This window comes from Triticum dicoccoides, chromosome 6A (assembly GCF_002162155.2).
Source record: "Triticum dicoccoides isolate Atlit2015 ecotype Zavitan chromosome 6A, WEW_v2.0, whole genome shotgun sequence".
Taxonomy (NCBI): Eukaryota; Viridiplantae; Streptophyta; class Magnoliopsida; order Poales; family Poaceae; genus Triticum; species Triticum dicoccoides.
Window position 1 is genome coordinate 234,425,368 of NC_041390.1, and position 13,835 is coordinate 234,439,202.

Here is a 13,835-nt window from a genome sequence, read left to right on the forward strand (position 1 = left end):
CCCCTGGTGGCGCCGCGGTCGCCCGAACTCAGGGCGGGTGTGTGCCTGGCCGGGAAACGGCCCTTTGTTAATGCAGAGGAATCCTAAAGACTCCGATAGGTCATCAAGTGGTTGACCAGTCTCATGCTATATCATGACAGTTAGTTTTCGGCTTTCTCTACTGAGGTGCTCACCTGGCTGAACCGGGGCACAATCGCAGTAGTTCTCCTGATGCCGCCTTAGCCGATAGAGCGGAACGTAAGGCAGCAAAACACAGGAGCCGGGCAAACCCAACATTTGACCAAAGACATGATTTGGAGCTGATGCATATAAGGCCAAACTCGTGACGCCGAACACTCCCTAAGGTATTCAGTCTTTATAAAAACGGGCTGAGCAGTGCCCATGATAATAAGCCCCTAGTGTCCAGGTACGTGCGAAATTCTGACGTGGCCACATGCCAAGACGCCAGCCTCCTCCTCGGTTATAATGTGAATCCGGGGGATGTGCATCAACAAGAGACAGTGAAAAAGGTTTACGCAGGGTCTTAATCTAAAGAGAATCCTTGGGACGGGTCCCTGCTGCATGTCTGCGCCTGTGTCTCCGTTGCGCCTTGTCCTGGACGGGTGTAGCACGGTGTTCATATATGCGGAGCCCCTTACATAGGGGTGTACAGCTACAAAAACCTTTATCAATTATAAGTTTGCTCCGGACTCGCCTAGCCGTGTCCGTGATCTTAATGACCTGTTAGATGCTTTTGTTGGTGAAGCGGTTTTAATGTGTGGCTGTCAAGGCAGCCGCATAGTCTTCTGTGCGCGGCGAACATTCAGTGTTTCCCTTTAGTGAGATGATGCCTCGTGGACCAGGCATCTTAAGCGTGAGAGATGCATAATGCGGTATTGCGTTAAAGCGGGCGAAAGCTTCGCGTCCCAGTAGTGCATGATAGCCACTTGAAAATGGGGCGATGTGGAAGGTTAGCTTTTCTTGGCGGAAGTTATCAGGGGAACCGAACATTACTTCTAGCAGGAGAGAACCCGTGCAATGGGCATCCATGCCAGGTGTTACTCCTTTAAAGGAAGTGTTGCTATGGCGAATTTTTGTTGGGTCCATCCCCATTTTGCGGACTGTGTCCTGATATAGCAGGTTTAGACCAGTGCCGCCGTCCATCAGGACTTGTGCAAAGTGGAATCCATCGATTATCGAATCTAATACCAAGGCAGTCCAACCTGCGTTCCAGATACTTCCAGAGTAATCCTGATGGTCGAAGGTGATCAGTTTTAACAACCAGTGGCGAGACTCCTTTGTGATAGGCCGCATGGCGCGTATCTCTATAGGCACCACTCTATTTTTCCCTATTGTCACGTGGAGTAAGTTTACTATTTTGACTTCTTGTGGGAAATTCTTTTGTTTCCCGGTGCTCTGCTTGTGGGGTTTGTCATCGTCCTCACTTGGTGTATCGAGCCCCTTGTGTTCGGCGTTGAGTTTGCCGGATTGCTTGAGGACCCAACATTCTCTGTGGGTATGGTTTGCAGGCTTCCCAGGGGTACTGTGGATTTGACATATTTTGTCCAAGATTTTGTTTAGGCTAGATAGCTCGTCCCTGTTATCCTTGAGGGGCAACTTTTTCTGACCCTGCCGAGGGCTTTTGAATCCGGCGTTGACTGCCATGCTCTTCGGGCTGTTTCCCTTATTCCGGCGCTGGTCCTTGCTGCAACACGGTTTCCCGTTTACGTCCCTGACTTCGGATGTACTTGGGTCGCTGGTGCTGCATCTTGCCAACCAGCTGTCCTCTCCCACGCAACAGTGGGTCATGAGGCTTGTTAATGCGGCCATTGTTCTTGGCTTTTCTTGGCCGAGGTGTCTGGTGAGCCATTCGTCTCGAACGCTGTGTTTGAAAGGTACTAAGGTTTCGGCGTCCGGACAGTCGACTATCTGGTTCTTTTTAGTAAGAAATCTGTTCCAGAGTGTCCGGGCTGACTCTCCGGGCTGTTGAGTTATATGACTTAAATCGTCTGCATCCGGAGGCCGGACATAGGTCCCTTGAAAATTTGCCTGAAAAGCATCCTCGAGCTCTTCCCAACTTCCAATGGTGTTTCCGGGAAGGCCTTTAAGCCAATGCCGGGCTGGCCCTTTGAGCTTAAGGGGTAAGTATTTTATGGCGTGGAGGTCGTCTCCTCTAGCCATATGGATATGGAGGATATAGTCCTCAATCCAGACTCTAGGGTCTGTTGTTCCGTCGTACGCCTCTATGTTTACGGGCTTGAATCCCGCTGGAAATTCATGCTCCAGCACCTCATCGGTGAAACATAGGGGGTGTGCGGCACCCCTGTATTTGGGTGTGCCGTAGTGTTCGGATGTTTGTTGTGTTGCATTGCTTACTAAAGCTTGCTTTCTTGGCCCGTAGATAGATCTGGCTGGGCCATCTTTTTGATGCGAATCCTTGAGTGGGTCGCGTGCTGGCATGTGTGCGGCGCCTCTTGCTGCTCTATATTGGCCATGGGGTCATTTATCCGACCGGGTGCCTTCCTTATTTGTTGATTGCGGAGGTTCTAAGGCCTCCTCATCAAATTCAGGCAGGAGCTTTCGCTTCGGGTAGCTTTTTGTGTGGCGACTGTCGCCGTATTTGTCTGCGGTGTTGAGTACTTTGCTCCACCTGATTCTGAGTGCATCTTCCGCAGTTTTGAGCTTCCGCTTCTGCTTTTTTAGGCTACGCGCTGTGGCGACGAGCCATTTGTGGAGGTTCTTCTGCTCCAGGAACTTGTCCGGCATGAGGTCGTCCGGACTGTTATCTTTGCCGGGGACGGGTTGTGCGGTTTGTTTATCCAAGTTGCCTTGTTCGGACGGTTGCTCGATGCCATGTTCATCGTTCGCCGGCTTACCCTGCTCTGTGGCTGGGTCTGTATGACCGCTGTCTCTGTCGAGGCAGGGCTCAGAGCGGCGCTTACGCCGCCGCTTTGACTGCTTTTCGGAGGAATGATCCTTCGTTGCGTCCTCCCGTTCGTCCTCATTGTTTCCTCTGGGTGTGTCCACCATGTATACATCGTAGGATGGGGTGGGTGTCTAGTGCCCTGTGGGCGCTGGTTCCTGTTTGCCTCCTACGTCGTCGTCCATGCCGTCGACGTCTTCGGAGTCAAAGTCAAGCATGTCGGTTAAATCGTCGACAGTGGCTACGAAGTGGGTGGTGGGTGGGCGTCGAATTTCTTCGTTGTCCGCATCCCAATCCTATTGGCCATTATCCGGCCAGGGCTCTCCTGACAAAGAGAGAGACCTTAGTGAATTCAGAATGTCGCCGAAGGGCGAGTGCTGAAAGATATCTGCGGCGGTGAATTCCATAATCGGCACCCAATCGGATTCGATTGGCAGGGGCGCGGAGGGTTCGGAGTCCGGAGCAGGGTCCGGCACCTTGGAGTCACGGGCTTCGTAGAGGATAAAGCTGGTGTTCGGCTCGATCGCCGTTGAGACTGCAGCCCCCGAGGCGGTGTCTAGCCACCCGCCCTCGATCGGCGCAGTTGGCTCCGAGCTAAGGGTCGGAGCTGTTGCGGGCGCGGCCTCCAGGGCATTGTTCGACGGTAGAGCTAAGTCATGCCCATCATGACAGTATGGCGTGCTTGGTTGTGTCTCGGGTCCGTCGAAGATCAAGTCTCCGCGGATGTCAGCCATGTAGTTCAAACTTCCAAATCTGACCTGACGGCCAGGGGCGTAGCTTTCAATCTGCTCCAGATGGCCAAGCGAATTAGCCCGCAGTGCAAAGCCGCCGAACACGAAGATCTGTCCGGGGAGAAAGGTCTCACCCTAGACCGCATCGTTGTTGATGATCGGAGGAGCCATCGGTCCTAAAGGTGATGACACAGAGGAACACTCAATGAAAGCACCAATGTCGGTGTCAATTCCGGCGGATCTCGGGTAGGGCATCCCGAACTGTGCGTCTAGGAGGATGGTAACAGGAGATAAGGGACACAATGTTTTTACCTAGGTTCGGGCCCTCTCGATGGAGGTAAAACCCTACTCCTGCTTGATTAATATTGATGATATGGGTAGTACAAGAGTAGATCTACCACGAGATCAAAGAGGCTAAACCCTAGAAGCTAGCCTATGGTATGATTGTTGTTCGTCCTATGGACTAAAACCCTCCGGTTTATATAGACACCGGAGAGGGCTAGGGTTACACAGAGTCGGTTACAATGGGAGGAGATCTACATATCCGTATTCCAAGCTTGACTTCCACGCCAAGGAAAGTCCCATCCAGACACGGGACGAAGTCTTCAATCTTGTATCTTCATAGTCCAAGAGTCCGGCTATCCGGACACCCCCTAATCCAGGACTCCCTCCCAGGGGCTCGAATCCGTCGAAGATCAAGTCTCCGCGGATATCGGCTGTGTAGTTTAAGATTCCAAACCTGACCTAGTGGCCTGGGGCATAACTTTCGATCTGCTCAAGATGGCCAAGTGAGTTGGCCCACAGTGCGAAGCCGCCGAACACAAAGATCTGTCTGGGGAGAAAAGTCTCACCCTGGAGTGCATCCCTATCGATGATCGTAGGAGCCATCAAGCCTAACAGCAACGTCACAGAGGAACTATCAATGAAAGGACCAATGTCATTGTCAAAACCGGCGGATCTCGGGTAGGGGGTCCCGAACTGTGCGTCTAAGGCGGATGGTAACAGGAGGCAGGGGACACGATGTTTTACCCCGGTTTGGGTCCTCTTGATGGAGGTAAAACACTATGTCCTGCTTGATTTATTCTTGACAATATGAGTATTACAAGAGTTGATCTACCACGAGATCGGAGAGGCTAAACCCTAGAAGCTAGCCTATGGTATGATTGTCTGTTGTCCTACGGACTAAAAACCTCCGGTTTATATAGACACCGGAGGGGGCTAGGGTTACACAAGGTCGGTTACAAAGGAGAAGGTAACCATATCTGTACTGCCTAGCTTGCCTTCCACGCCAAGTAGAGTCCTATCCGGACACGTGACGAAGTCTTCAATCTTGTATCTTCATAGTCCAACAGTCCGGCCAAAGGATATAGTCTGGCTGTCCGGAGACCCCCTAATCCAGGACTCCCTCAATGAGGAGCCAAAGTATGGGGGATCTATCATAGTCCTTTCGATAAGTAAGAGTGTCGAACCCAACGAGGAGCAGAAGGAAATGATAAGCGGTTTCCAGCAAGGTATTCTCTGCAAGTACTGAAATAAGTGGTAACATATAGTTTTGTAATAGGATAATTTGTAACGAGCAACAGGTAACAAAAGTAAATAAAGTACAGCAAGGTGGCCCAATCCTTTTTGTAGCAAAGGACAAGCCTGGACAAACTCTTATATAGTGAAAAGCGCTCCCGAGGACACATGGGAATATCGTCAAGCTAGTTTTCATCATGTTCATATGATTCACATTCGGTACTTTGATAATTTGGTATGTGGGTGGACCGGTGCTTGGGTACTGTCCTTACTTGGACAAGCATCCCACTTATGATTAACCTCTATTGCAAGCATCCACAACTACAACAAAAGTATTAAGGTAAACCTAACCATAGCATGAAACATATGGATCCAAATCAGCCTCTTACGAAGCAACGCATAAACTAGGGTTTAAGCTTCTGTCACTCTAGCAACCCATCATCTACTTATTACTTCCCAATGCCTTCCTCTAGGCCCAAATAATGGTGAAGTGGTATGTAGTCGACATTCACATAACACCTCGAGAGGAAAGACAACATACATCTCATCAAAATATCGAACGAATACCAAATTCACATGACTACTAATAGCAAGACTTCTCCCATGTCCTCAGGAACAAACGTAACTACACAGAAAGCATAATCATGTTCATAATTAGAGGGGTATTAATATGCATATAGGATCTGAACATATGATCTTCCACCAAATAAACCAACTGGCATCAACTACAAGGAGTAATTAACACTACTAGCAACCTACTAGTACAAATCACGGACCTGGAGACAATAATTGGATACAAGAGATGAACTAGGGTTTTGAGAGGAGATGGTGCTGGTGAAGATGTTGATGGAGATTGCCCTCTCCCACTGAGAGGAGCGTTGGCGATGATGATGGCGATGATTTCCACCTCCCGGAGGGAAGTTTCCCCAGCAGAACAGCTCTGCTGGAGCCCTATATTGGATCCGCCAAGGTTCCGCCTCGTGGCGACGGAGTTTCGTCCGAGGAGATGGCTTATGATTTTTTCCTCATGGAAAGACTCCATAGAGCAGACAATGGCCATCGGAGGGCCACGATGGGGCCCACGAGGTAGGGGGACGCACCCAGGGGGGTAGGGCGCGCCCCCCACCCTCGTGGGCAGGGTGTGGCCCCCTGGTGAACTTCTTGCGCTCAGTATTTTTTATATATTCTTAAAATGTCTTCCGTGAAGTTTCAGGACTTTTGGAGCTGTGCAGAATAGGTCTCTAATATTTGCTCCTTTTCTAGCCCAGAATCCCAGCTACCGACATTCTCCCTCTTTATGTAAACCTTGTAAAATAAGAGAGAATAGGCATAAGTATTATGACATAATGTGTATTAACATCCCATAATGCAATAAATATCGATATAAAAGCATGATGCAAAATGGATGTATCAGACTAGCAGATATTTTTTCTTATGGCTGCCTCCTTTAAGGGGTCCAACCATGTCAAGCCCCCAGACCACAAAAGGCCAAGTGATGGGGATTGTTTGTAGAGCAGTGGGTGGCATATGGCTTTGGTTGGCGAAAAGCTGGCATCCAACGTAACGTTGGACACGGTCTTGTGCATCTGCTCGGGTCGTTGGCTAGTAGAAACCTATACGTAATTCCTTTCTTACAAGGGCCCGAGCTGCGGCGTGGTGACCACTAAGACCGGCGTGAATTTCAGCCAAGAGCTGCCGCCCCTCTTCCTCGGAGATACATCTTTGAAGTACTCCGGTAGCGCTTTTTTGTAGAGTTCTCCTTCATGGACCTTATAGGCTTTCGAACGCCGAACAATGCAGTGAGCCTCATTCTGATCCTCACGGAGCTCTCTCCTAGTGAGGTAGGCCAAGAATGGTTCGGTCCATGGGGCAATGACTGCCATGATAAGATGGGCTGACGATGTTATTTCGGTGGCTGAGCCTTCGTTGATATCTGTATGTTCGGAGTCTGGGGTTATGGTCGGATCCGGACTGACATTGCCTCTCTCCCCTTGCCACACCATGGATGGCTTGAAAAGCCTTTCCAAAAAGATTTTAGTTGGGACGGGGTTGCGGTTGGCACCGATGCGAGCAAGGACATCCGCTGCTTGATTACTTTCTCAAGCCACATGGTGAAACTCGAGCCCCTCGAACCGAGCCAACATTTTGAGAACGACGTTATGGTAGGCTGCCACCTTCAGATCCTTGGCATCAAAATCTCCATTTATTTGAGATATCATGAGGTTCGAGTCCCCGCGCACTTCCAGGCATTGTATGCCCATGGAGACAGCCATCCGAAGACCATGCAATAAGGCCTCGTATTCGGCTACATTATTGGAGTCTGTGTACAATATTTGGAGGACGTACTGAACTGTATGTCCAGTGGGGGATGTTAAGACAACGCCCGCACCTAAGCCCGCCAGCATTTTGGTACCATCGAAGTGCATGACCCAGTGGCATATGTGCCGTACTCTTTAGGGAGTCCGGCTTCTGTCCATTCGGCGATGAAGTCTGTGAGTACTTGGGATTTGATGGCCCGGTGTGGCTTATATGTTATATGGAATGGGAGGAGCTCAATGGCCCACTTGGCAATCCGGCCCGTGGCGTTGCGATTGTTTATTATATCATTCAGTGGAACTTTGGAAGCCACCGTGATCGAGCACTCTTGGAAATAGTGTCGTAGCTTCCGGGATGCCATGAAGACCGCGTATGCTATATTTTGATAATGAGGGTACTGAGATTTTCATGGAGTTAGGACAATGGATATATAGTATACCGGCTTCTGGAGCGGGAATTTGTGTCCCTCCTCTCGTTCAACGATGAGTACTGCGCTCACCACCTGGTGTGTTGCAGATATGCATAATAACATTGGTTTGCTGACGCTTGGCGCGTCTAGGATTGAGTTACTTGCTAAAAGAGCCTTTATTTCTAACAATCCGGCCGTTGCTGCATTTGTCCACTCAAAGTGATCGGTGCGTAGGAGAAGTCATTAAAGTGGCAATGCATTTTCTTCTAGTCTGGAGATAAAGCGGCTTAAAGCTACCACGCACCTAGCTAGTTTTTGGACCTGTTTAAGGTCTGTTGGTGTAGCCAATTGTGATAAAGCTCGGATTTTGGCTGGATTTGCCATGATTCCTCTACTGGAAACAATGAAGCCCAGTAGTTTTCCAGAGGGGACGCCGATAACACATTTTTCCGGATTGAGCTTAATGTCATATGTCCGGAGATTGTTGAATGTGAGACATAAGTCATCTATTAATGACTCGACGTGCCTAGTATTGATGACGATGTCATCCACATATTCTTCAACTGTCTTGCCGATTTGTTTCTCCAGACATGTTTGAATCATGCGTTGGTAGGTGGCACCAGCGTTTTTGAGCCCAAAGGGCATAGTGTTGAAGCAGAAAGGCCCGTATGGGGTAATAAATGCCGTTGCGACTTGATCAGATTCCTTCATTTTAATTTGATGGTATCCGGAATACGCGTCGAAACATAGTGAGTCATGTCTAGCAATGGCATCAATAATTTGATCTATGCGGGGGAGGGGGAATGGATCCTTAGGGCAAGCTTTGTTGAGGTCTTTGAAATCGACACACAAGCGCCAGGATTTATCCTTCTTTGGCACCATCACCAGGTTTGCTAGCCAGTCTAGATGTTTAATTTCTCTGATGAATCTGGCCTCAATTAGCTTGGCTAGCTCCTCCCCCATAGCTTGTCGTTTGGGTTCGGAAAAGCGCCGCAATGTTTGCTTAACTGGCTTGTATCCCTTCAATATATTGAGGCTGTGCTCAGCCAACCTGCGTGGGATTCCTGGCATATCGGAAGGGTGCTAGGCAAATATGTCCCAGTTCTCGCGTAGGAACGCTCGTAGTGCGGCATCCACCATCGGGTCCAGCTGTGCACCGATGGAGGCTGTCTTCTTTGGGTCCGTCGGGTGGACTTGAAATTTGACTATTTCATCTACTGGTTTGAAGGAGGTGGATTTGGAGCGCTTGTCGAGGATTACGTCATCCATATCCCCCGTTGAGCGCAGCGCGGTTAACTCTTCGGCCGCAAGGGCCTCAGAGAGTGCCTCAAGGGCTAGGGAGGCTGTTTTGTTTTCGGCGCGGAGGGCTATATCCTGATCACTAGCGAGAGTGATAATACCGTTGGGCCCGGGAATTTTGAGCTTCATATACCCGTAATGAGGTATGGCTTGAAAGCGTGTGAATGCATCTCGCCCCAACAAGGCGTGGTATCCACTGTTGAAAGGGGCAACTTGGAAGGTTATCTCTTCGGACCGATAGTTCTCCGACGTGCCGAATACCACGTCAAGTGTGATTATTCCTGCGCATCATGCCTCCCGGCTGGGAATAATTCCTCGGAAGGTCGTGCTACTTTTCTCGATACGGCTCCTGTCTATTTCCATTTTACCAAGTGTATCCTCGTAGATGAGGTTTAATCCGCTGCCGCCGTCCATGATCACCTTGGTGAGTCGAAAGCCGTCCACAACTGGATTGAGGACCAAGGCAGTTGGTGCTCGGACTGACCGGGTTTTTGGTTCGTCACTGGCATTGAAACTTATGGCCATGTCGTTCCAAGAATTTATTGTTGCGACTTGACAGACTTCGGTGAGGTCATGGCTTGCCCTTTTGCGTCGATTGTTTGAAGCGAAAGTCTCGAAGACCGTCAATACTCTGCGGTCGTTGTGTTCCGGGGGGAGTTGTTCCGAGGTATTTTTGGTGAGGATGTCCTCGCCACTCTTGGCTACTTGCCGAAGTATCCAACATGCTCTAAGGGTGTGGGTAGGTATGGTATCCGGTGTTGTGTGTATTTTGCACGGCCTATCGAGCCATCCCTACAGAATGGTTCCGCGCCCTGTAATGGGTTTGGATTTCTTTACTGCTGTGTCGGGCGCCCCGTGAGGGTGCATCCTTTTTGTCCAGACGAAAGGTTGAGTGGGAGCTGGCAGTTCCCAACGAGCTGCCTGAGTTTTCCAGGCGCTTTCCATTGCGCAGTACTTTTGTACTATGGTTGCCAAGTCGGCGAAGTGTAATACGTGACGGCGGTTGATAGCGTTGAGGATTCCTTCGTCCGTACAATTACTACGGAATATTTAGATCGCTTCTTCGTCGTGGCAATCTTTGATCTTGTTCTGACAAGGAGGAATCTGGCCCAAAAGTGATGGATTGTTTCCTGAGACTGCTGCCATAGGTATGTGAGATCGCGTATATCTAGGTGGGTGGGTGGATTTAAATCCGAACCCGGACCCAATTTGGGATCCAGAGTTTGAGAAATTTCCGAGCTTAATAGTTCAGGCTCCGGGAGATTGACCGATTTTTCAGGTCTACCATCTGATTCCAAGTTAGGAGGACAAGGCATGTCGTTCCATGGACAGGTATCCGGCTCTTCGAGCTCGGAGATCCGAACATAGTTCATCCTCAGGATAGAGGGTGAGTCGTTGTTTTGCTCCTCCACTACCGCTACCAGATGGGTGATCGATGGAGATTTGATTTCTCTCTAATCGGGTTTAAGCCCAATCCGACTATAGTCTGTAGCGACCCCCAAGGCGGCAATGCGAGCTAGGAGTTCATTCAAGGACAATAATTCCGTTGGATCCATCTGCTTGGAGTATTCGAAGTCAATGCAGAGGCGATTTTCGATGACCCGAGAAGTCATCGTCGGCTCACCGGCCAAACGGGCGGTCATGATAAAGCCACCCAACCGGAGGGTTTGGCCTGAGGCCAGGGATCCATCGGCGGTGATATTGTCCTTGATCACAAGGCTAGCCATCAACCCTGACTTCGACGCCACAGTGGAACTCCCAATGAAAGCACCAATGTCGGTGTCAAAACCGGCGGATCTCCAGTAGGGGGTCCTGAACTGTGCGTCTGAGGTTGACGGTAACAGGAGACAGGGAACACAATGTTTACCCAAGTTCGGGCCCTCTCGATGGAGGTAAAACCCTATGTCCTTCTAGATTAATATTGATGAGTGTGGGGGTTACAAGAGTTGATCTACCACAAGATCGTAATGGCTAAAACCCTAGAAGTCTAGCCTATCTGATTATGATTTTCCCTACGGCCTAAACCCTCCGATTTATATAGACACCGGAGGGAACTAGGGTTGTACAAAGTCGGTTACATAGAAAGGAAATAGTACATCCGACCACCTAGCTTCCCATCTACACAAAGGAGAGTCCTATCCAGACAAGGGAGAAAGTCTTCTATCTTGTATCTTCATGGCCCAATAGTACGACACATGTCCAACAGGCTGGACGCCCGAGGACCCCTTAGTCCAAGACTCCCTTAGCCGTAGTAGCACAGAGGTCCTGCCGCGCCGCCGAAGCAGCACAGAGGTCCCGACGCACCGCCGTTGCGGCAGACTGGTCTGGCCGCACCGTGGAAGCAGAAGAGATGTCCCGCCGCGCCGCGAATGCAGCAGAGATGTCCTCACGCGCCGCGGCGGCCTAGGAAAATATCTCGCGGGCAGGCGAGGACTCTTACAGGCGCATGCATGCGATCATCCATAGCCAGATGGATTAGATCTCTGGCTGTGCGAGGTTGCAGGATGACATGAAAGCCTCTTTTGAACAGGCTACCAGCGTCATCTGGCAACTAAATGAGAGCAATGCGAAGCTCCGGGCCGAGCACGACCTATTGAGGGCGAAGATCGTTGGAAGTGCGGAGCAGGAGGAGGAGACCACTGCCTTGTTGAAGAGGACCAACGTCATCATGGAGAAACTCATGGACGAGAATGACATGTTGCGCATCGAGCGCAGAAGGCTGGTGGAGGAATCTGTGGATGCTCTCAAGCAGCATCTTGAGGATAAGAAAGAGCTCATCGCCTCTCACCGCGGAGACTATTTCCCGCGGCCTGCAGCAATGCATCAAGAAAGTAGAGATCAGCGAGCCAGATCGTTGTCTTCCTTCTCCTTTTTCCCTTGTGTATTTCGGGCGTTGCCGCATGTGTCTTTTTTTAATTTTGTCCGAGGCGCGCCGACAGGGCCTGCTGGGGCTCACGGAGGCAAAAACACCTCACCAACCACTCCAGCGTGACCCACGTCATCCATCAGTGCAGTGTCAAGCCGTAAGATGATTAAGTGGCAGCCATTCAGCACATGGCAGCCATTTCCTACAGAAGAAACCCACAGGTGACACCCGTTCTGCGACGTGTCAAGAGAACATGCGCGGAGCTGGCAAAATAGACCGGCAAGCCTTACATGGCAACCAGTGATGTGACACTAAGCAGTGCATTTAATGCACCCTCTCAGCCCGGAGAGTTAGCTATGATAGCACTGTTTGCTATCATATAAGTGCATAATGACTACTTAGCCATTGTGGTGACCCCTTAATCTATAAAAGGAGGCCCATGGAAACGGTAGAAAGGGTTGGAAAGTGATGAACCCACAGCCCCATACGCACGTAGTCGCTACTTCCCTAAGGCAACCCTTGCCGGGCAAGTGTACTATGCTTCACCACCTCCATTCCACCATCAATCCACCAAACCAGGAGTAGGGTTTTACGCCTCCCGGCGGCCCGAACTTGGGTAAATTGCTTGTGTGCGCTCAGTTGTGCTATCGTACGCTGGTCTGCTCTTTGTGCAACGCGATGTCCCCCTGCTGAACAAGCAAGGGGCCTCCTAGTCCCATAGGTAGCCGCGGATATCCCGCGATAGAGTGGGCTGAGCACAACCTACCAGGGCGCGCCTGGGGGCCCAGGCGTGCCCTGGTGTCTTGTGATCACCAGGTGGCCCCCTACGGTAGTTATTTGCTCCAGTATTTCTTAGTTATTCCATAAAAATTCCTCGTGAAGTTTCAGCTCATCTGGAGTTGTGCATAATAGGTAGCCTGACGTAGCTTTTTCAGGTCCAGGTTTCCAACTACCAGAATTCTCCCTCTTTGTGTGAACCTTGCATATTATGAGAGAAAAGGCATTAGAATTACTCCAAAAAGAATTATTGTGCATAAGAACATTGTAAATAATAGTAGGTAAACATGATGCAAAATGTACATATCACTGCTATGATTAGAAACTCAAAACAGGTGTTACACAATAAACGGAGACTAGTTAAGGGCAAGATGACAATGAGTGTTGGAACTGTTTCCAATATTGATATGATCACCGTCGCACACTCCCTATACCATCGGGATTAGTGTTGAACCTAAATAAATGTTATTTCGTGTGTGCGCTGAGCATGAACATGATTATATCGTGTTTATTGCAAATACGATTATTCATTTAAGTCAGAGAATAATTGTTGTTCTGCTTACATGAATAAGACCTTCGATGGTCATACACCCAATGTAAATGGTTTATTGAATCTCGATCATAGTGATACACATATTCATAATATTGATGCCAAAAGATGCAAAGTTGACAATGATAGTGCAACATACTTGTAGCACTGCCATTTAGGTCATATTGGTGTAAAGCGCATGAAGAAACTCCATGCAGATGGACTTTTGGAATCACTTGATTATGAATCATTTGATACTTGTGTACCATGCCTCATGGGTAAGATGTCAAAAACTCCATTCTCCGGAACAATGGAGCGAGCTAATGACTTATTGGAAATAATACATACCGATGTATGTCGTCCGATGAGTGTTGAAGCATGCGGCAGGTATCATTAGTTTCCGACCTTCACAGATGATTTAAGTAGGTATGGATATATCTACTTGATAAAACACAAGTCCAAAACATTTGAAAAGTTCAAAGAATTTC